The following is an 11,606-nucleotide window of genomic DNA, read 5'->3' on the forward strand; positions in this document are numbered from 1 at the left end:
AGTACAGATCTTTTTAAAAAATTGATGGATTCAACTTTATCAAAGTTAAGAACTTCTGTTCTCCAAAAGACACTGTTAAGAGAATGAAAAAACAAGTCACAGTCTGGTATAAAATATTTGAAAATTATTTTATAACTTTCTGATTATAAAAATAGAGCCACCCTGGTGTGACTCTCTCCTGTGCAGCTGTTCTCTCCAGCAGTGGTCATTTATCTCCATCTGCCTTCTCTCCCACCTAAGTGCGTGGCACCACCTGATGGAAGATTTGATGGACATGGACATGAGCCTACTGAGGTCCCAGAACTATCTTTTCAGTTGTGAACTAAAGGCCGACAAAGAGTATCACTTTAAGGTGGATAATGATGAAAATGAGCACCAGTTACCTTTAAGAACAGTCAGTTAAGGGGCTGGTGCAAAGGATGAATTGCACATTGTTGAAGCAGAGGCAGTGAATTACAAAGGCAGTCCAATTAAAGTAACATTAGCAACTTTGAAAATGTCTGCACAACCAATGGTTTCCCTTAGGGGCTTTGAAATAACACCACTAGTGGTCTTGTGGTTGAAGCGTAGTTCAGGGCCAGTGCATGTTAGTGGACAGCACTTAGTAGCTGTGGAGGAAGATGCAGAGTCAGAAGGTGAAGAGCAGGAGTATGTGCAACTCTTAAGTATATCTGGAAAGCAGTCTGCCCCTGGAAGTGGTGGCAAGATTCCACAGAAAATAAGTAAAACTTGCTGCTGATGAAGATGATAATGATGATGATGATGAAGAAGATGATTTTGATGATGAGGAAACTGAAGAAGCACCAGTGAAGAAATCTATACAAGACACTCCAGCCAGAAACGCACAAAAGTCAGATCAAAATGAAAAAGTCTCAAAACCATCGTCAACACCAAGATCAAAAGGACAAGAATCCTTTAAAAAACAGGAAAAGACTCCTAAAACACTCAAAGGACCTCGTTCTGTAGAAGACATTAAAACAAAAACGCAAGCAAGTATAGAAAAAGCACATGGAACAGTCCTGGGCACTACTGGTAAATTAAGCCCAAAGATGGGGAGACAGGAAAAGGAGAGACAAATATAGTCGATACTGAGTGTCACCAACAATCTATACTGAAGTCTTCTATTTTAATGTCAATCCCCTTTTTTGATTTGCCACCATCGCTCTTCAGGCTGGAAACAATTTCGTTCCCAAAAGCACTTTCTCTGACTGCTACGATTCAGTGAACCTTGCCCTTTGCTTTCTATTACTTGGGCATTTGCCTCACCTCTGACCATGTTTTAAATCACCTTTGTATCTCCTTAACTGCTCAAAAAAATATTTGAATGAATTTTTTAAAAAAAGAGCCACTTTGGGCCTATTGAAGGGAGCCAGTCTAAGAGGTCAAGACAAACTCTCAAGGACTCCAGAGTGGAAAGAAGAAAACTATCTACTCCTTATGACATCTTTACCACTGAATTAACCAACCCTGGAACCACACTATCTCTGAATATCCTGTTATAGAATCATTCTTAAGCATTTTAGTTGGGTTTTCTATTATTTTTAGCTGGAAACGTATTGACTGATGTGCTTCCTTCCCTTAGCATTAGTTTCTCTGTGAGAAAAATGGAGGGGCTCTCTGAACTCCTTACCAGGAAAGTGGTAAAGGATTTGATATCTGATAAAAGATTTGTATCAGGAATGCACTAGGAACTCTCAAAACTCAATAAAGAAAACAAGCAACCCAACAAAACTGGCAAAAGATTTGGACACTTCACCGAAGAAAAAATACAGATGGCAAATAAACATATGAAAAGATGTTAGACATCATTAGTTATTAGGGAAATTAAAATTAAACTCAACATGAGATATCACTATATATCTACTAGAATGGCCAAAATTAAAAACTGACCACACCAAATATTATTGAGACTGTGGAAGAATTGGAATTCTCATATATTGCTAGTGGGAATGTAAAATGATATGATCACTTTGAAAACATTTTGGCAATTTCTTTTCTTTTTTTTTTTTTTGAGATGGAGTCTCACCCCGTCGCCAGGCTGGAGTGCAGTGGCGCAATCTCGGTTCACTGCAACTTCCGCCTCCCGGGTTCAAGTGATTCTTCTGCCTCAGCCTCCCAAGTAGCTAGGACTACAGGTGCATGCCACCATGCCCAGATAATTTTTTTTTGTATTTTTAGGGAACAGGGTTTCCCCATGTTGGCCAGGATGTTCTCGATCTCTTGACCTCATGATCCACCTGCCTCGGCCTCCCAAAGTGCTGGGATTATAGGTGTGAGCCAACGCCCCCGACCAGCAATTTCTTAAAAAGTCGAACATACACCCACCTCATGACCCAGCCATTCTACTCCTAGGTATTTACTGAAGAGAAATGAAAGCAATTGTCCCTACAAATATTTGTAGACAAATGTTCATAGCAATGTTATTCACAATAGTCAAACTTCTAAACAACCCAATGTCTTTAAATTTGAATGAATAAACAAATTATGGTATATCCATACAATGGAATGTTACTCAGCCATTAAAAGGGAAATAAATACTGATACATGCAACAACATGAATGTGTCTCAGTTATGCATCTCATTAGATTCACAGACGAAACTAATTATGCCTACTAAAGGAAGCCAGAGAAAAATAGGTGCGTTCTCTATGATTCCAGTTTTGTGAAATTCTAAACAGTACAAACTAATCTATTGCACAGAAAGCACATCAGTAGTTGCCTGGGGTTGGAGGTGGGATAGGGAGAAACAAAAGGGAGGCATCACAAAGGATCATAAGGAACCCTTTGGGGGTAATGGATATGTTCACTATCTTGACTGTGGTGATAGCTTCATGGGTGGATACATACATCAAATCTCATCAAATTATACACTTAAATAGGTGCAATAAATGGCTTTATAGCTCAATAAAGCCATTTTATTTTATTTTTTATGAAGTAGACTTTTTTCTTTCTGTACATAGCATGTTTTTAGTTCTTTTTTTAAAAAAAATTTATTTCCATAGGTTTTTGGAGAACAGGCGGTATTTGGTTATGTGAGTAAATTCTTTAGTGGTGATTTGTGAGATTCTGGTGCACCCATCACCCAGGCAGTATACACTGAACCAATTTGTAGTCTTTTATCCCTCACCCCCTTCCCACCCTTTCCCAAGAATCCCCAAAGTCCATTGTATCATTCTTATGCCTTTGCATCCTCATAGCTTAGCTCCCACTTATAAGTGAGAACATATAATGTTTGGTTTTCCATTCCTGAGTTACTTCACTTAGAATAATAATCTCCAATCCTTCCAGGTTGCTGCAAATGCCATTAATTCATTCCTTTTTAAGGGTGAATAGTATTCCATCATATATATACATATATATACACATGTATATGTATATATATGTATATATGTGTATATATGTATATATGTATATATGTGTGTGTATATATATATACGTGTATATATATATATACGTGTGTGTATATATATATATATACGTGTGTGTGTATATATATATATATATATGTATATATATATATATATGTGCCACAGTTTCTTTATCCACTCGTTTACTGATGGGCATTTGGGCAGGTTCCACATTTTTGCAATTGTGAATTGTGCTGCTATAAACATGTGTGTCCAAGTATATTTTTCGTATAATGACTTCTTTTTCTCTGGGTAGATACCCAGGAGTGGGATTGCTGGATCAAATGGTAGTTCTTTTAGTTCTTTTTGTTTGTTTGTTTGTTTGTTTTGTTTTGTTTTTTGAGATGGAGTTTCTCTCTGTCGCCCAGGCTGGAGTGCAGTGGCACCGTCTCTGCTCACTGCAACCTCAGCCTCCTGGATTCAAGCAGTTCTCCTGCCTCAGCCTCCCAAGCACCTGGGATTACAGGCATGTGCCACCACGCCCAGCTAATTTTTTGTATTTTTAGTAGAGACAGGGTTTCACCATGTTAGCCAGGATGGTCTCTATCTTCTGACCTCGTGATCCCCCCACCTTAGCCTCCCAAAATGCTGAGATTACAAGCGTGAGCCACTGCACCCAGCCAGTTCTTTTAGTTCTTTAAGGAAACTCCACACCGTTTTCCATAGTGGTTGTACTAGTTTACCTTCTCACCCACAGTGTAAAAATGTTCCCTTTTCACCACATCCACGCCAACATTGATTATTTTTTAATTTTTCGATAATGGCCATTCTTGCAGGAGTAAGGTGGTATTGCATTGTGGTTAGGAATGATTTCACAGAGGAGAACTGAGGCAGAGCAATTTAATGGAAAGGTACAATATGGGATAGCGTGTGAGCACTCAAGGTCGGACTATCTGCCCCAGCTCCGATTGTGTTGGACATTATAAATGACACCATGACGGACATCCTTGAACATAAAACCTTCAAGCACATCTTGGATCATTTCTTTAGGGTAAATTCCTATATTTAACTTGACCTCTTAGTACCTCAGTTTTCTCATCTGTAAAATGGGATTAACAATGATGCCCATATCAGTGGGTTGTGGAATTTAATAAAGCTGTCTGTGCCTGTGTATGTGTGTTACCTAGAACAGTTTCCCACACCTAGTAATTCCATGTTACCAAAAACTGGATGAATTCAAGGGAGACAAAAACACAGATGTCCCCATATCCCTGTGGTGTTGGCTGATGGCTTCCAGCTAGATTGCCAGCTCCTGGAGCTCAGTGACTAGGAAGGACACACAGCCCAGTGGAAGCCTGAGGAGAGACAGGTGGCGGGAGGCAGTATTAACAGAGGCAAAAGAGAGCTCAGAGCACCCAGCTTGTCTTCTGGGCAAAGCGTCTGAAACAGAGAAAATTCAATTGTTGTGATCACGTATTTTTCCCCCAAATTTCATGCTGGTAGAACTACTGGCCAGTAATTACCTAGCAAATTAGAGAATCTACCAGGTCCCCGATTAGGTACCCAAGGACATAATTGGTCCCTAATTAGAAAAAGTTGCCAAATGGGAACAATTATCTCTGTTCTCCATTTCATTTCCTCCCTCCTCGAGCCAAATCTCTCTGCTTCCCTCGCCTAGTGGGTCTTCCTGCTACCCCTTCGGGGTTGGGGGATGGGAGGAGGGAGACGAAGGCTCGTGCCAGTCACACCAGCAGCGCCCACCTTGGAGGTGGTGCTGGGGGCCTCTCCTTTGCATTCCCAGGAGCCCCAGGCACTCCCCACGTTGCTTCCTAAGGGGCTGTTTACTAAACTATAGGCAAGGGTTAGTCTTATTCATCTGTCTGTTTCCTGACCTAGGTCAGGGCCTGGCATTCAGAAAATGCTTAGAAATGATTGTTGAAGTGCAAGGATGGCTCTGGGTCAGAGTGATGGTGCTGAGTGCTTCCTTCCATTCAGAGAGTAGGGGGCTTACTGCACAACCCTCACTGACCACACGCTGCCATGGCCCAGCAATGCCATCCCGCCCACACCTGGCAGGAGGTCAAGCAGGAGGCATAATCTCTACCAGCCTCCTTCATCCTTTGTTGCTCTGAAGTTGGAAACATCACTCTGAGAGGAGGGAATCATCAGGAAAAGTTTCATGGAGTAGCTGGTGTTTGGTTCGGGAAATTTGGAGTTCAGAGGAAAATCCAACAGAAGCAGTTGCAGAAGGTCAGAGATGGGCACCTCTGGACAGGAGAGGAGCCTTGTCCAGCTGAATGATTGTGGGAACTCAGAGAAGTAGCCAACGGCCAGGCTGGGGATACGACACAGGGACCACCAAGGATTGTGGGTTTCCTCGCGGAAGCACCAGGGAACTGTCCAGGTCAGAACTTCCTGGAAGGTGGAGCCAATTTGTGCTCATAATACCATCAAGAGTAAAAAGATGAAAGGCAGTGGAAGCAGGCATGTGGCGACTGCAGCGGGTTGAACAGACACTAGAGAAAAGAGGCCGTCAGGGCAGCGATGGCCCCAAGCAATTCTGATTAGATGGCAAGGGCAGAGGGGGGTTAGTAGAAGATCAAACCAAAAGCCTCATCTTTTCTCTTAGTCATGTCCTAAAGAAATTATCCAAGATGTGCTTGAAAGTCTTATGTTCAATGATGTCCATCATGGAAGAAGGGAGTGGTAAAAAGAGTAGGGACGGCCAGGCATGGTGGCTCATGCCTGTAATCCCAGCACTTTGGGAGGCCGAGGTGGGTGGATCACTTGAGGTCGGGAGTTCGAGACCAGCCTGACCAACATGGAGAAACCCCGTCTCTACTAAAAATACAAAATTAGCCGGGCATGGTGGCCATGCCTGTAATTCCAGCTACTCAGGAGGCTGAGGCAGAGAATCACTTGAACCTGGGAGGCGGAGGTTGCAGTGAGCCAAGATCATGCCATTGCACTCCAGCCTGGACAACAAGAGCGAAACTCTGTCTCAAAAAAAAAAAAAAGAAAAAGAAAAGAGAAAGAAAGTTACCCAAAAGCAGATGTAGAGAACCGGGTGCAGTGGCTTAAGAGGGCCTTCCACAAGAGCACCACAGGGTAGCATCACTCTGGGGTGAGCAAGCCCTGGTGGTAGAAGAGAGCCTTGTAGGGCCCCAAAGTCATCATGACCAGGGCTGGTCGGGTGGCGCTGGTGGCAGCAAGTCACTGATCCCAGAACTGGGAGGGGCACAAAAGGAAGTGGAGCCCCCTCCACACCCACTGTCCCCTCTTCCATCTGCCTCTCACTCCCCCACCTTCCATTCCAGAAGCTTCCAGCAGGAGGGTCTTTCAGGCTTCTCTGAAGAGGGGACTAATTAAACCTTAATTGACACAGCACTAATTAACTTCTTAATTACACGGAACCACATGATTAGCCACGCAGCAGACACTAATTGTTCATTAGGAGGCAGCCCCCTCTGTCCCCCACCCCTTTCCTAGGACCTACCAGCTAAGGTACCTGAGGGGCACAGAGTTGGTGGCAGCCCCACCACCCAGCCCAGTGCCTGAGCCCAGCCTGCTCCAGAGCCTCAGCTGGAATAGCACTCACCGCCCTGGCCTGAAGCTAGCTGCCCTTCCATAATCATGACACAAATGATCACTGAGCGTCTTGGATCCTGGCCTTTGCAGCCCTCCTCCTTCAAACCCCTGGCCCAGATAAGGAGTAAAGCAGGTGTTCCAAAGCGCTGAGTTTCTTCCTCCCTGGGGTGAGGGGAGCCCAGGATAGGCCCAGCTCAGAGAGTGAGAGGGAACTAGCCTTCTCCAAAGGCCCACCTCACGCCAGTCGCCTCCCACAGCTGAGAATATTGAACCTCCCGACGCCCAACGGAACAGGCCTCTCCCACGTTGAGGAGACCAGCTCCACAAAATTGAGAAATATACCCAGGAGGTTCGTACTGCAAGTGAGGGGTGGAGCCAGGTCCAAGCAGGCCGTCTCCAAAGCCAAGCTGCTCTCCCCTAGCCTGGCAGCCTCCTGCAGAATTTCCCGGGTCCCACAGTGTTGGAAACTGGGACCTGGGCTGGGAAGGGGACTTGCCCCTTCTGTGGAGCCATCTGCCCCCCAGCAACACAGCTTAACTTCTCTGCAGAGCCAGGAGAAGGGAGGGTCCCCAGGGAACAGAAGCAGGCTGCCTGGGCTCAAATTTCAGCTCTGTCCTTCCTAGCAGTGTGGCATTGGGCGAGTTACTCAACCCCTCTGTGCCTCAGTTTCCTCCTCTGTACAATGGAGACAAGGAAGTACCCTCTCCATAGGCTTGTTGTGGGGATTGGATGAGCAAATGCATGAAAAGTACTCAGAGCAGTGCCTTCTTTGCCAAGCAGGTGCTCCACGAGGGCGGCTGTCACTGCGATCTGGAATGGAGGTTGTTCATACCTCCAAGCCTGTCTGCAGATTTGAGTCCCCCCACCCTTGTCTCCCACCCTCAGATTTCCTCTCCTCTGTCTAGCCTTGGGGGCCACTCCCAACAGCTCCTCCTTCCTTGTGTCTAGGATGTCACCTCCAGCACCTGAGACTGCTCCCACCTCTCTATACACCTCCGCACCCAGCCTGTTCTGCTTCCCCAAGGTGGCCCAGCCCTAGCCATTTCGTGTGTGTGCACAGACGCCCCAGCCCATCCCACCAGGCGGGGTGGACAGAAAGGCTGCAGACACTTCATAGACCAGTGATCACGCATCTTGCTGCTCCCAAGACAGTCCCACTTGTCATGTGTTGCCCTGGTGTGATCATTAATAGTGTCCCCTTCCGCTTTCAGAGTCTCCTGATCTGGACAATAAACGCTGTGATCCCTCCTTGGGTAACACCCCCACCCCAGCATGGGCCAAGTACTTTGCTGGATGTGATTCGCACCAACCCCGGAGACACCCCAGCCTGGGAGGCTGCCTTGTTGTCCCCACCTGACCAAAGAGGAAAAAACAAAGGCACAGAGATAAGGGTGGAGGACTTCCCCAAGCCCCGACACTAGGAAGGGGAGGAGGTGGGATGCCAACCCACGTCCCGGACCTCGGAAGCCACGGCCCTTCCTCTCCTTCCCCACCTAGCCCCCTTCTCTATGCTAGCAAGAAAAAAGGGCGGGTGTGTGGGTGAGGAGGGCTAGAGGTTATTTGTGGGGTTGGGGGACAGGAGGCTATTAGTGGGGAGCTGTTTGCTGAACGTCAAGAGCTGCACTACAAATAGGAACAGCCCATGAGAAACATTGAGGGGAAAAAAATCTATGATCTCTTCAAGGGGTGGTGAATGAGCTTGTCAGGCCCTGCACAGTTTAATGGACATGAGGCAACAGGGATATTAAGGCCGGTTTGAGGGGAGCCTCAGTGTCCTGGCCCACAGCTTATTCCTCATGTAGGCATCTCCAGGAACCAGCCCTGGGGTGCGGCGGTGCTGGCTTCAGGGTGGAGTGGGCAGAGATTTGCTCACTGACCCCTCACCAACTCCTCCATGCTTCTCACCTGTCCAGGTCCCTTTCCAGGGATCCAGGCCTGGTCTCCAGGGCCTAAGCGGGAGCACCCACCTCTTCCCGAACTGGGTCAGGCCCTGGCTCTTGGTGGGGGAGGGGCAAGGGAGGTGAATCAGGTGCCCAGCTCTGGCCCCTGCCCTGAGCATGCTGTGGGCAGTGCCAGCCACTCCCACCCCCCACAGGTCCCTGTTGTCATTGCAAGAGACACAGCAATTAGGTCAGCGCCCCCTCCAGATGCTCACCCCCTTCTCATTAACTGGAAACTGTGACAGTGTAGCAAGGAAGGCCCTCTGGGTGTGTTTCCCATCTGTTGCTCTATTTCTAACACAAGCTGCACATCCCGCCTGGAATTCCTGTGCCTCCTCTCCTTCTCTTATCTAGGCCCTTGTTGTCCTTGGACAAGTTACCGAGTCTCTCTGCACCTTTTCCTCCTCATCTCTAACATGGACATAACCATGGTCACCTCCCAGGGTTCGCAGAAGGCTCACTGGGATAATTCATATAAAGCACGTAGCACAGGGCCTGACACAGCACAGGAACTCAGTAAACGGAACTACAGTTTTTCAAGGCTCAGCCCTAATCCCTCTTCCTACAGGAGGCCTTCCTTGACTGCCCCAGCCGTATATGAGTGTTCCCACCTCTGCCTTCCACTGCCTGCTCCTTGGTGCTTGTTACACCCCGAGATACGTTCCTTTGTTGTAGTTGTACACCTTATCACAACACTCACTGGGGTTTACTGCACGCCAGGCACTAAGTGCTTTACATCTGTCAACTCATTTAATCTGACAGCATCCCTTGAGGCAGATGCACTCTTATTATCCCCATTTAACAGAGGAAGACAATAAGGCACAGAGAGGTTAAGTAATTTGCCTGAGGTCACACAGCAAATAAAGTGATGCAGAGCCCAGGCAGTCAAACTCCAAAGTCTATACTTTTAACCTCTACCATAATCATAGAATTGATACATATTTTTTGGAGGGAGGAGGGAGGGATGTAGTATATACACATGACAAGTACCCATGGGCTTTGTGGGATTTCCAGTTTCACTGGCAGGTACACTTAGGGTACTGCACAGGTGCTTTGATGTGTATTCACAGCACAGGTGCTGTGATGTGTGTGTGCAGAGATGTGTCTAAATACAATGTTATATGTACAGAGAGCTTAGATGCCACTTGGACAGTTCATGCACACTCGTACAATGCATGTACGTGCACCCAGTGTGTGATTCTGCCGGGGGTTTGTAGGAGGGCACGTCACAGTCCTTTGTGTGGCTGTCATTCTGCCTTAACAACAGTTAAGTGCTGGGCAGGGAAGTGGAGTAGTATTTATTTCCCCTTCTTTAGAGATTGAGATGCCGAAGCCCAGAGAGGCTATATGCCTAGCTCCCCATGTAGAAATCTAGGCTTCCTTCTCCATGATATCCTGCTCACCATGTGTGAGGGATGCAAACACCATGTGACACAAGTGCACATCTGTGTGTACACACCAAGCACACCTTGCATATGTGTGTCAGCAACGCGTAGGTATTTGAACAATGCCTTCATATGCGTCTTTGGGTGCTCCGAGGATCTATGTGATCTGCGGGTGATGACTGTGCACATGTGCATGCGTGCATGTGTTTGTACAGTGAGAGGTGTATATGCATGCATACATAGGCGGAAATATGGGGGCTGGAAAGGTTGCAAAGTAAAAATAGCTGGATTCCAGTCCTGTCTCTGTCGCTGCCTAGCTGTGTGATCTTATACAAGTTGCTGAATCTCCCAAGGCTCAGTTTCTGTGTCATAAAATGAGAATAACACCCATTTCAGAAGAGTTGGGAGTAGAGTTGGCAGACATAGAGCTCATAGAGCACAGGAGGCGCTCCACGCATGTGTGCTCTTTGAGAATGTATTTGTGTGCACATGCATGTGTGTGTGCTGTGCAGGCTGTGTATGTGGAGCAGTGTGTATCTGCAGAGTGTAGAACTGTATGGGGGAGCATAACGGGTGAGTGTGCATGTGTGTGTGTGTCTATGCATGTGCTTTGTGCATACTGGGGGAGTGCCCAGGCTGTGGAGTTATGTGTGGAGTGGGGGTGGGGGTGCACAATGGTCTGACTGTGGCATGTGTGACTATGTGTTTTGCATGCCATGTGTGCATGGGGCAAGGGGGCTCTGCCCAGGCCCCTCATTCTAGGTGAGGCTGGAGTCGAGGGGCCTGGCTGGGTGGAAGTGGGTATCTCTGGCCGTCAGTCCCGTGCTGGGTGGGGGGTGCCACCGCCAGTGGTGATTGAGCCCCCACTCTCCCACCAGGCCTGCCAAAATACAGCAAGACAGGGTGTAATTACCGGCACTTACCGCGGCCATTACCCCCCTCGCTGCGGCGCGTGACACACGACCCGTCAGCTCCGTCAGCTCCACGTTTGCACCATTAAGGGGCCTCATTAGCATCCTGGCTCAGAAGCAAAATTACCCTCACTGCTCATTTCAAGATGTCATCAATTTTAATTTAGGGCCCAAAGATAGTACAATGGAAAGGCCCTCCCCGGCCCGCCGCACATGGAGAGAGAGGAGAGGGTGGGGGAGGAGGCTGTTGCGGGGGAGTCAGGGCGGAGGGGGTGTTGCATGGACGGAGAAGAGGGACAGAGGCAGGGAGTGGGGAAAGATGGAGCTGAGTCATGCGGGGAGGAAAATGTTGATTTTCCCCCAAAAAAATGTCCCCAGGGTAGGGCCTTTGCTGGCACCCCCTTGAGAGGAAAAAGGAATTTCGGGCACAACAGAA

The 11,606-nt window shown here is 47.4% G+C and overlaps 1 pseudogene; it reads left to right on the forward strand.

Moving 5' to 3' along the window:
* The first annotated feature begins 256 nt into the window (after window positions 1-256).
* On the forward strand, window positions 257-11,259 carry LOC112133806 (nucleophosmin-like; annotated as a pseudogene).
* The last annotated feature ends 347 nt before the right edge of the window (window positions 11,260-11,606 follow it).

This window comes from Pongo abelii, chromosome 5 (genome assembly GCF_028885655.2).
Source record: "Pongo abelii isolate AG06213 chromosome 5, NHGRI_mPonAbe1-v2.0_pri, whole genome shotgun sequence".
Lineage (NCBI taxonomy): Eukaryota > Metazoa > Chordata > Mammalia > Primates > Hominidae > Pongo > Pongo abelii.